Source organism: Neocloeon triangulifer, unplaced genomic scaffold, assembly GCF_031216515.1.
Source record: "Neocloeon triangulifer isolate White Clay Creek 2 clone unplaced genomic scaffold, ASM3121651v1 ptg000014l, whole genome shotgun sequence".
NCBI classification, from domain to species: Eukaryota; Metazoa; Arthropoda; class Insecta; order Ephemeroptera; family Baetidae; genus Neocloeon; species Neocloeon triangulifer.
This window is the reverse complement of record NW_026775556.1, coordinates 28,048,889-28,061,740: the sequence shown is the minus strand read 5'-3', so window position 1 is coordinate 28,061,740 and position 12,852 is coordinate 28,048,889. Positions and strand designations below refer to the sequence as shown.

The window sequence follows — 12,852 nt, the reverse complement described above, 5'->3', positions numbered from 1 at the left end:
TTTGGCCGATTCCCGAGGCGCGCGTGAATTTTTCACGAGCAAAGCCACTCGTTCCGGCTATTCGAGTCCTCCACTGATGGGGAGGAGATGAACTTTCTCGGACGCAGAGCCAGCGAGATATGAGGGTTTGCATGACAATTTTTTAGTGATAGATAGGCCTGGGAAAAAACTTTCAATTTTTTTTAATTTTTTTAAAAGGATTAATTTAAATGAACTAGAAAAAAAATTAATAAATCAAACTAAACTTCCAAGCTTTCTGATGTTATGGTTTTATCCAAGTTCCATGAAAATGTTTTGATAGTTGTTTGAGCTCTCTGATTGGGCACAAATCTACCTAATCAGAATTACGATCAGATTGGAAACAATCATGAATTAAACGGCGAAAATTCGTGAAAGGTGCAATGCGTTCGCAAGGGTAATGCGATCTTCATTTTTTGAATAAAAAAACTGTGACACATACCACTTTTTTTAAGATTGTTTCTAATGTAAAATTTTACGTTATACACATTGGCTTTTCAGAATTTCAAACAAGTTTGTGCCAAGCTGTCAAATTTGAGGTCAAAGGACACGAGGTCACCAAAAGTGACCTTGACCTGTGACCTACAATTTTGCGTTTAGCAGCAAAGTTGTAGAGGGTGACAAGACAAATTCAGCAATACCCGGATTTTTGTTGTACAATCACGGAAAGCCGAGATACAGCCGTTTGAAAATTTCAAAAACTCAATTTTGAACGTCCCGTAAAACCTGTAAATTTTGAGATATTGGGGCAAAACTATATAGTTTTGGAAACCTCTTGAAATGGTCTTTCTGGTCCTTAAATTTTGTAAAGATCGCATGACCCTTGCCAACACATTGTACCTTTCACGAATTTTCGCCGTAAAATTTTATAAATTTATGTACCATAAACATCATTGAATTTCTAATTTACCATTTTGAGCCATTTAAACAAAATTTCACGAGGTGGCGAGGTAAGCCAACGACCATTATTACCTTTATTGGCTCTCATATATTTAAATATAAATATGAAACAAAAAAATAATTAAATTAAATGATTAATATTTAGAAATATTAAAATATTTATTAAAAACCTAAAAACGCAAGTAAGATAAAATAATTTAGAATTTAAAAAATAAAATTGATCTAACTTGCAAATTTAATTGATTTAATTGATCTTATACTTGTTTATTTTTTAAATCAATTTTATTTATTTATTATTTTTAATTCTTTTTTATCTTTTTTCAACGTTTTAAGTAATTTTCCCAAACCTTGCTATTAAAAGGGCAAGGGTGTCAATGTGCGTGATCGCATTGCAATGAGTAAAAACATAGCAAAATGCAGCGATATAATGAAATGGTTTGTTTTCCTGGTGGACGAACGTGCTGGTGTGAATTTGATTTAAATTATTATTTTGAATGCAAAAAGCAGAGCAGCGCTAAATGTTTACAGCATTGCTGGCAACACAACTACCGCATTTGTGTGTGTTTACAAGTGAGAAGGAGCAATTCAAAAAGCCAACTACGGATCCCTCGGAACAGCATAATTGCAGTTTAATTATGGTGCCGCGCCATAATCGACGCATGATTGACCAATCAAACGCCGATTATGCGCCACCCTCAACTTTTCAACTTCAAGCATTGGTATAAAATTTCCTACCATTAGCATAAATTTCCAAAACTCTCTAATAATTCGAATTCTATGACATGCGCATTAAAAAGTTGAAAAGTCCGAGGCGTTTATATAGTGTGTTCGTGCATCCAAGCTGAAAAGGTTTATTTTTATTTATAAATAGAAAATGTTCAGGCATTTTAAATTTCAATGATTTAATTTCGTTCAGTTCTGTGGCAGGCAAGACTGGAAGGTGTGTAGCTGAAAACTGTCAAATTAATCAAGTCACGTGCTTTTCCAGAGACAAAATAATTGATTAAGAAGCGATTTTGTATGTACAGCGGCGAGATCAATGCTGGAGGGAAAGTAGTTGGTGTCCTAATAAATTAATGTGACAAAATCATCCTAGAATTCGAAATGTGATGAGAAAAACGTGGTGAGGAGAATGAGAGTGAAGGGTGGGTCCGAATATCAGAGAAACGATTCTCGCGCAAAAATTCTCCAGGATCGTTTCTGCCTTTAAAATTCAACTAAAGAATCGTTCCTTGAGAATCCTTGCGCGAGAATCTTTTCTCGAGAAACGTTTCTCAAGAATCGTTTCTAGAAACGTTTCTCTGATATTCGGACCCACCCTGAGGCTTTTTACACAGCAGTGTTGTGTGTCAGTGAGTGGCACAGTTCCTGGGGTGGATCCAAAATTAAGAAGGACTAAAGTATACTTTCTGACCCAGAAAGAAGAGGAAAAAGAGAAACGAAATTCACGCCAAAAGCGGAACAGGAAAAAGATAATTGTGTGAGAAATTGTGAATTGAAATGTTGGGCGATGGATGATGAGAAAAAAATATGGAAACTGTGCAAATATAAGTGACAATCATTAAGTACATTTCTCTTTAATGTGAAAATAAAACAAATTTTGCGAAACATGTCAAAATCAGAGATTTTTTGAAGGGAGAAATATTTTTGCTAAAAAAACTGACTTTTTCACCAAAATTTTCAGCAGTAAAAATAAAATTATTGAATAATTTTCTTTGTCCAGAAGCAATAATTTGCTCAATTTGAGAAAGATAATTTAAGAAAAATTCTTCATTAATGAAAAGTAAATTTTGAAATATTTATAATTAATTAAGCTCTAGAACATTTCATATAGTTGAACATAGAAGAAGCAGAAATGAATCCCTCTGAATTTGAGGATTAATCATTAATAGCAAATGATTTATTGCTAAGTTTTCAATCAAGATTTTGTCATTACTCTCAAATTTTACATCATGGCTCTTCTTTTATATAATTTAAATCGAGATTTCTAGGAATTTTTACTTTCAGTGATTAAAGCTAAAATTTTCAAGTCGCAAAAGCAACAGGCTGAGGCCCCGAGCCCATTAGGAAAGTATATTAAACTGGCTGCGCGCCAAGTGGGGCTCATTTGTATGATTTGCTCGGGAAATCCTTTATCAGAAACAACACGGACTCTATTTTCCGCCAGCTATAAAATAATAATTTCTTTTCCTTCCCGCTCGGCGCGCATTTTAATCAATCTAGCGCGAGGATAAAATTAAATGAGCCGTCTGCAGCGATCATTTGCATCGTCGGAAACGGGATCAGGCCAATTGGACCCGTGCAATAAAAAAAGGCAGCTGATGTTACAAATTGTGTCAGCCGGCGCCCATGGTTCTATTTACGGCGGCCGAGAAGAAGAAAATGCCGAATTATCTTGATGCTCCCGCGGAGAGGAATTTATTGATCACGCGGTGCTCATCGTCGGGTGGAAAAAGAAGAAGATAGGGATGGGAAAAACGCAAGACGGAGCTAGGACGTGGCCTGATGGAAGGTGAGTGACGTCATGAGAGAGACGTTCCGAGGAAAACGACATTATTTACGAGGAAAAGGACAAGAAGGAACATGGCAGTGAAAAAGAAGATCCGAGTCTTGGAAAAAATCTTACAAGAAAAATGTTCCAAAATTTAATGATCGTTGTGAATTTTCATCCTTTTGTTTACGAAAAAATTGCAGCAAAAATTTAAACAGCGAAATGTTTCTTTTTTAATTTACAAAATAAAGATTTTAAGTCTTTGTGCATTTTATAATTTGATTTCCAGAAAGTTTGTCTAAAATTAAAAATGTCAAATGTCCTAAACGGGATGACGGATCAAGTCACCGCAGACACGACTTGCCGTTGAAACAATTTTCTTATGTACTTTGTTAAATTATTTATTACTAACATGACAATATGATGATTTATCATTCATAAGAGCTCGCAATCCAAAGGCCATAAGGTTATCTGAGAAGTACTCATTGTCAATACAGAAATTGCCTTACCATATTGGAAATATATATAATTAGTTAAAAACATTTTTAGTTAAATTATTTAAAAATCTAGATCACAAAAAACCAAGTAAAAAATTAATAAAAAACAAATAATAATAATACAAAATATATAATTTAAATTAGAAAATTTAATATTATAAATTCAAAACTAGTTTATAAGTTTTTAAATTTCTAATTTTGTGTTTTATTAATTTTGTTAAATTTTTTATTTTCATATATTTATTTATTAATCAAAGAAATCTTCCCAAACTTTACTGCTTATATTTTTTTTTATTAGCTCTTTAACTATCATTAGCTTGCGCAAATAAATATAGCAATGAATCTACAAAGAAACTGATAACTCTTCTTCCTTGTTCAATTATATTGCGCTTGCAACTTGTGTCTAAATTAATTTTACTTGTGTCTTTCTCGTCGGTAAGGTGTGTCTGCGTAACTTGTCTCCTACAATCGTCATCAAAAACGTTCTGTATCAGCAGTTGCATTTTTTTTTTGTCCTGATCTTTAAATGAAAAGCAGCACTTGTACCGACACGGGCAGCTGTGCGTGTTACTTTTTGTGCTGAAATCCGCGTTGCGAAATTGGAGGTGATAGACCCACTCGACGCCTGACACAAAAAGGCGACGCTTTCCGAAAGCCCATAAAACCCAAGTAGACCATTGAGACGCACATAAATAATGCGGCGGCAGCAACAGAAACTGCCTCTTCGCCGATCTTCAAATGGTTTGTGCAAAAACTTTTGACCCGGCGTCTTTTGCATCCGGAAACTCGCCCCAAAGAAAAACACAAAAGTTGAAAAGAGGGAGCACTTGTGTGACTTTTTCATTTCCCCCTGAAATAAGTTAAAAGGCAACTTTCCATTTTAATTTAATTTCAAAAAGCTCCTTTCTAAAGGAAAAATCAATATTGTCCTTTTCAATTTTAGTTGACTGATGAAAACGTTTTCAAATTTTTGTTAATTCGCTGTTAATGCAATTGATCTTTGCAAATTATGTTAATTTTGATGCAAAATATCGCAGGTCAAAAAGTGGCTTTTATATACTTTTTTTTCAGGGCGTTTCTTTTTCGTATTCTTGGAAATTATCTTAAATTTATGTACGACGCTGAGACTAACATTTACTAGACATTTTAAAATTTAGGTATTTTCTTTCTTGATGTTTGACTGTAAAAAAACTTCAGGAAATTTATATGATACAAAAATAAATTGAATTTTTGAAAAACAATGCCTTGTGATGGGTAAAAATCAGCGTCAAACTAAATTTTGAAACAAAAATCAATAAAATTTAGCCTAAAAAGTCACTTATTTTAGAAAAAAGCAACAATTTTTAACTACCAATTATCAAGGCTATATAAGAGACGTTTTTTCCAAATAAAAAAAATCTCGCGTGGAAAGGGGCTTGTCTCCTGTGAAGCGGAAACTAACGCGACCGACGACATAAAATAATAATTATATCACCATTCCATGCGTGTAATAGTCTGGTCGCCATGACGACCAAGTGAATGTGCAGGGCTGCGGGCACCGCCGCTGCTTTTAAGTCGATTCCTCTTTTTTCTCCTCTACTTTGCGCCCAGCAGGGCCGGTCGGGCTCGACTCGTGGAATTTAATTATTTTATTGCCTCGCTGATGGCGTTCGTCATTGATGCAATTTGCGACACGTACGGAGTGTGTTGGCTGCTGCGCCTAATTTCGTTGGACGCGCTCATTGATTCCGACAAAACCGCACCCTCGACGGACCCGAAGGGGTGAGCCTTTCAAAGACCTTTTGCTCGAGACGTCTTAATGGCGACCCACTCGACCCTGAAAATTATTAGTTCCGGCTGATTTGCTTCCAGTACAAATGCTCACAAACGCCGACGAAGCAACAAAACCACCAAAGCTAAAAAATTGTAAAAAATCTTACATTTTTTTTAAATTTCTCTCAATTAATTAATTTGAAAGGTTTTTTTTAAAAAAAAAAAGAAATTATCAATTTATTATCAATTGCCGAGGATGGACGCGATCTCAAATTTTAATTGCGGTTGCGATCTTGAAACTTAAAAATCGTGCGATTGTGATCGCGATTAAAAACGTTGCGATCATTTGCAATCAAATTTATTTTTGAAAATCACATTTCCGGACAGTTTTTTCTATCAATTCTGGTTTCAGAATGAGGATTCCAAACAAAAATGAACTCCGGAAATGAATTCAATTCAAAGAATGAATGAATGAATGAAAAGCCTTTGATTGAGAAATTTTTCTGTCAAATAACCTGAAATTGACCTTTTTTCTTCCAGATTTAGCATTAAATTCACCCAGATTAAGCATTAAGCGATCATCTTTTCAAAAAATGGTGCGATTGCGATTTTGTTCATCCTTGTCATTTGCAATTATTCTCAATTTTGCTATAAATTTTCAGCATTTTGCACTTTATTCCGACGTAAAATTTCAGTTCCGTTGAAATTCAATTTAAAAATTTCCAATCAATGCTCCTTTAATAACTTTTACAATGCAACACGAAATTGAGTTTTCCAGAAGATAGGGGGGCTGGAGAGTCGAAGCTGATTAATTATAGCTCGTTACTTTTACTGTCGGCGCCGGGGACATTAAAGCTCTGCGTCCATTAATTCAGCCGGCGAGAGCTGCGGAGTGCAAAAATAGCTCGGCTAAAAGAATCATTTAAAAAAGTAGAGCCTCAGAGTCGGAGCGAGAGAGAGAGAACCAGTTGCGAAGGGAATCGATCGAATGCCGGAGCACCCGGCAAGATAAATTGCCCATCGAGCTGCTTGCAATTTGTTGAATAATTTAGCCGCACCGATTGGAGTCGGAAACACAGCAGCTGACTTTTTACTGGTGCACGCCGAGGGACTGGTTTTTGCTTGTCAATCCGACAAAATAGGATTTTTCCCCTCAAATTTTTTTATATTTAAATTGCGTTTTGTTTTTTGGAGCCATTTGCGACTTGAATGGTTTGCGAGAAAAAAGAAACATTTTTAGGGAAGAGAAAAAGATAGTGTATGGGAGATAACGACGACAGAAAATATAGGTCGGTGTGCGAGTGAGTAATAATGAAAAAAACAAGCTCACGGGCTAAAAGCATAATATAATAAAGTAACTACAAAACTACATCAGATAGTGAAATAAAACGTTTAGCTGCTGGTGTAAAAGGTACGAGCTCGGGCAAGGGGCGTAAAAAGTTTGGGTAAAACGTGAGTTTCCATTTATTCGTGTGTGTTTTATTTTTTTATAGCATTACAAAATGCAATCAGAAAAAAGCTTTCTATTCACAAATGAGTGTTTTAAAATCGAAAGCTCTACCAGTATAAAATCTACCCTAGTTGCAGGCGGAGTGAGCGAGTGAGAAAGAGCAGGAAAAGGGAAAATCATAAAAAAGTAAAAGTTACTTACCACCAATCACAGAGAGATCCATTAGGGACACAAAGAAGAGGGACACAGGGAGACAAATATAAAAGAGACAGAAAGAGAGAGAGAGTTAGTTGACGATTTCACAGACACATGTTATTAAAAAATGTTAAAAATATCTAGAATTAAATTATAGGAAACCCCAGCAGATAATAAAATATAAAATAGGGACTAGTATTTTCAAATTTTTATACTGCAACAGTTGGGTTGATAAGTATCAACTTTATACACATTTAAATACACTATCAACAACATTTATAAAGATCTGATGGAATAATTTACTTTTAGTTATTGGTGCAGTGGTTACAATTATAATAATTTCTAAAAAGGGGCTGTGTTTGTTACAAAAAAGGTAATAAATTAAATTAAGTTATTTTTATTTAGAATTTAAACAATTGAGTTTTTTACAATATACAAATAAAACGGCACAAAAATAGAAAATTTACAAAGGGTCAAAACCATTATTTTCACAGCATCGAGCAGAATATTTGATTTATATTAACATTGAAGAGTATCCCAGTTTATCCCTTGGATGAATAAAAAATCGGTCCCATTATTATAAGAAAAGAAAAAGCAATAAAAGTTCTCCGCTGTAGAGAAATGTAAATAAATTTTGTGTGCGGGCAAAGTTGAGCTGTCACGTGGTATATTATGCTGCGTCCCTCTTAATCAAGTGCAAACATAAATACAAATTTGGTGGGAAATCACGAGTGAAATTGTCACCGTGTAATCGGATTTGTCGGACGCAAATTTCGTGCAGTCTCAGTGCTATTTCATAATTATCGTTTGCGGCGTGTGTTTGTTTGTTGTGTACGTGGGCGTTGCGAACACACTAGGCGCAAACAAATAATCGAATTTAGCGACTAGGCTGTCTGTCTCTCTGCGAAAACACCATTACTCAATTCGGGGGGAGGCTGTCAACCTAATTTCGCCCTCCAAATGGGTGCAGGCGCCACTGCTCACAGACATAATGTCGAACCTTGTTTTTCCTCGCCGTGTTGATAAAAAAAAATGCCGTATTTTCTTCAAGTAGAATTTCAGAATCCGAATGATTATAAAAAAAAAAACAATTTAATGATGTTTTTGTAAAAAAAAAGAAACTTTTGTTGAAATAGATAATATAATAAAATGCTGGATTAAAATTTGAACAGCTTTTGATTGATTTTGTAGTGAATGAACTTAGGATTTCAGGTTGATAAAATAGACAAACGTACTAGAAAATTTTTGCAAATGAAGGTTCAAAATTATTATTGTTGTTAAATTGTCCAAATTGTTAACAAATTGTTAATAAATTTTTTACATTCCAAAATTAAAACAATTTATTTGAAAAGAATGGAATTGTTGGAAAAAAAGGCACCACCTCTAGCAAGAATTTTGCTAAAACTTACAAGATCAAAAAGAAATCCGACGCAGTGAGCCTTGGTTGATTTGGTTTTTGTTCTTATCAATAATTTTTTGTTTTTGGAAATAGAAAATTTTATGTTTCGCTCTTTAAGTAAAGTTGGTTTTTCTATGAATAAATAATTTTTATTTTTGAAATGTTAAGTTAAAAAGATTCTATTGAATCTAAGCAAGTAATAATGCACCTGTAAAAAAAATGTTAAATCTACTTTTATGAAGAACTTTTCTTGAAGTGCTCGAACAAGATGTGCTGACAAAGGGCAAACAATCGGCTTGCAAAGCCATACTTTCTTTCGTTCAATCGTGGTCGTAAAATGTCTAGTTGTCAGCCGGAGAGCGAGCGAGTCGGTTCGCTTTTCAGCTTTTCGCTGACGAGGCGTTGCGGCGCAGGAAAACACGTGTCCGCCACCGTTGTTTGAAATAGACGTCTTGACTTGCCACTGTGCGGCGTACAGGTGAGGGGAGCGCACAAAAAAAATCTGTTAATTAAGAGCGTGCCTGTGTTTGAGGGCGCCGATAACGACCGCATTGCCTGCGGTGTGTGCGGCGTCGACCGCATTTCGCCACCGGCCAGCTTTTTCTTGCACTGCCGCCGACACAATGGCCAACTCGCCCGGAAATGAGCGCAGCCCCGACTCACCCAGAAAATTTTTTCCCGCTGTCCCAACGACGAATTTCGTAATTGCCTCTGGCGGTCTTGATGATTTTTTTGGTGAAAATTCGAAACAAATTCCTTTGAAAGGGGAAGAATTCAAATTGGGGCCATTTTCGTCCTTTGAGGAGTAAATCGGCTTCGGCTTGTGAGAAGGACCGAGAGGCTTTCACCGCGTCTCTCTCGTTCGGGTACAATAACAAGCACTAAGTCACTCCTAGACCGCCGGACCCCTGGCAATCGATAAGTTATACCACCTGCACGACCTTCTTATTCTGTTTCTCGGTAGCAGTTTTATATCGGGGACGGTTCAGAACTTCTTGATGTGTTCTCAAAAGAAAGGCATGGATCAAATCCCGGGATTATGGAAATGCAAATATTTGCATGATCTGCTTTTTTATTCACAAAAGGAAAATCTAAATAAATCGCAGTACAGAATAATAAAACGTATCTTATTCCAAACTTATAAGATAAGTAAAAAATTTAGTTCAAAAAGTGCTAGATATTGAGAGTAGCTCAAGATAATGAAATTTTTTTAGCTACATTTGGCGATTTTCAATGACAAAATGATGAGGACACTTTATCTGTGAGAGAAGATATTCAAAAACTACTTCAAAGTTTGGCTTATCTAGCAAAGCTTGTTCTTTGACGGCGGTGTTTTGTGGAAAAAACGCAACCTGCTCCAAACGCGTGCCAAGCAGGTTGCATAGTTCCAAAATTTAGCAGATTCCTGCCGACAGGCTTTAAAGGGGATACGTTGAATTGAGAGATGTATCCGTAAAATCCAATTTTTACATTGAAAGTAAATTATTATGTAATATTTTCATTAAATAATTGAACGACAAAACAAATTATTTATGACAAAATAATTAGATTTGACCTCCAAAGCTTTTTTCGCAAACATCAATCACCTGTTTTGAAGGAAAACTACTCATCAATGAGACATTTTTCATTCGCCGTCACATTCTTCTGCTCCGTCTCGCTTCACCTGTCAATAGCATTCTTAATAACGAGACCACTTCGATGATTCATGGCTCTCGTCGCGCCCAATATTGATATTTGCCGGCGGCCCTGTTGCTCTGCCACTCGAGCAAGAACGACAAAAGAAACGCGCTCGAATTAGGCTCGGCCCTAATGCATGCATGGCGTGTATCGGACACAAAGGATTTTTCAGTCCGCTGCGATTTTGATCTCCAGACGAAGGAGACTTTTTTACTCAATTTCGCACAACCTGTCACCGGAATAAAAACGAAATTGAGAAAGAAAGAGCTCGTTCCGTTGGATTGCCGCATTTGCTGTCGTTTTTACAACACTTTGCATCCGGCTCGCGTCGAATCCATAAATCCAAAGACTCGTCGCGTGTGAAGCTTCGCAATGTAATGGTCGTATTATTTTATGGCCGGTTTGGTCGTGCAGGTGGAAAAACGTTCGTTTTATATGTGTAGAGGATAATTAGAGGCAGAAAATCAACATTATATTTACACCGGTGATTCAATTCCTGTAATCTAGCTCTTTTTGTCAACATGTGACGGACGGGAAATTTTACACTGGTGTTTTATCTCGTGTAATGTGAAACACACAGATTTGCTCAACAGCTGCTGTGTAATTAGTGAAATTTAATTAAACCTTTCGGATGGGCCGTGGATAAAATTTCCAGCTCCTATTAAATTGAAGCTTCAATTTTTGCAATATTTCCAGCTCCATAGTGATTTAATTTAATTAAAAGTGGGTTCACTACTTTCTCCTTCTTTCGCTAGAATATATTTTCCTTTGGAATTATTTTCTATCCGGCTTAAAGGATCCAGTTGTGAAATCCTTGCGTGCTGCCTCTGCGCGCGCTCCCCGAAATTGAATTTGCGTGTAACAACAAAACTTTTTAAAAGCAGCGGGAGGCAACACCACTCGCATTTTGCATAATGTGAAAACTTTTTGAGTTATCCGCTGGGCTGTATAAAACTGTAATGAATTTTCTGCAAGGTGCTGGATGTTTTTCATAATTTAAACGACTGCATCTGCTAATTAACAGTTCTTTCAGATTTATATATCTTTTTTCCAGAAAAAAATTCTAAAAATTATAAATTGAAATTTGGCCATCTCCAGAAGTGATGATTTGAATTTAAAACACAAAATTTCATATCTGAAATTGAAATTGCGATCAAAAAATTCAACGGAGGGAAATTGGGTTAATCAAAGCTCATCTTTCCCCTCGAAAAGCAAATGAGGGTAGTCTGTGTTGACCAAATTTGACAAAATAAGCAAGTTGAAACTTCTACAAATCCTCAAGTTTCAAACAATGATTTTGGAGCACAAAAAGTGAATTTTAATTCCTGTTTCAACCCATTCAAAGGTTAATTCCTCATTTTCATTTCACAATGAATCATAAAATTTTCTGTTCTTTCCAATGCTTGAGAGAAAACCCCATAAGTGTTTAAAGATTTCAAATTAAACAACTTTATATAATAAAATATAATGAACTATTTTATTTTATTGAATTTTGAAATTGTATTTTACTCTTTTCACTTTATTTTAATAATTTTATTTTTTATTTATTATTTAATATTATATTTTTCTATTTTATTAATAATGAGGGCGATGCAAAAGGCTAACTTGACCCAGGCTAAATTAACCTGCCATTCAATTTTGCTGGTGGGCTCCAAAAGCCTAACTTGGCCCAGGCTAACTTGACTTAGCCCCGGGCTAACTTAGCCCACCAGCAAAATTGAATGGCAGGTTAATTTGGCCTGGGTCAAGTTAGCCTTTCGGATCGCCCTTATTATTAATAAAATAAAATAAAATAATAAACAAAAAATAAAATTATTAAAATAAAATGAAAAAAGTAAAATACAATTTAACAAAATTAAATTCAATAAAATAAAATAGTTTTTTATTTAAAATTTTTTTTAATATATTAAAAAAAATAGTTTTAACTAAAGAGATGATAATATAATTATATCACAACTTGATCTGGCCTTGCAAACTATCACGTAGCATGTTTGCAAACTCGCAGGTCGCACGTTACACATTACACGACAGCGTGGTGTGCATTGTCGCGATGGATGCGGCTGATAAGCGTGGAGTAGCACCTGCTCTCGGTGTTCGTATAACTCAACATGGTGCGTGTAATCAGCAGCAGCATCAACATCATCATGCGCTGTCTCGCGGGCGCGCGATGATAGATGAGCGGCTTCTGACGTTAGACATGAGAAATGATGCCGCTAATGAATTATTCTCTTTCGCGCTGCCAATAATTATAATTCACTCGATGGGATGAGCTGCGAAAGAGCGGCAGGGCGGATTTTTTCCGGTGGGTTGGTTGGTCGCGGTCGCTTTTATTGATCCGCTTGTTGCTCTTTTCGTTCGCACTGCACAGAGAGCCAAGCTCCCTCGCAAAAGGTGTCATTCCAGCCGCCCTGTGCTTACTTCTGCATGATTAATGGCAGTTGCGAGGCCACGTTTGAACCGCGGAAATTGAGAT

At 35.9% G+C, this 12,852-nt stretch overlaps 1 protein-coding gene across 8 annotated transcripts in view; it reads right to left on the bottom strand.

Annotated features, from left to right (window-relative positions):
* The window catches only part of LOC132200224 (synaptotagmin-7), a 232,097-nt gene that overhangs the window by 16,608 nt on the left and 202,637 nt on the right, over window positions 1-12,852 (bottom strand). The gene's annotated exons all lie outside the window — the stretch shown is intronic.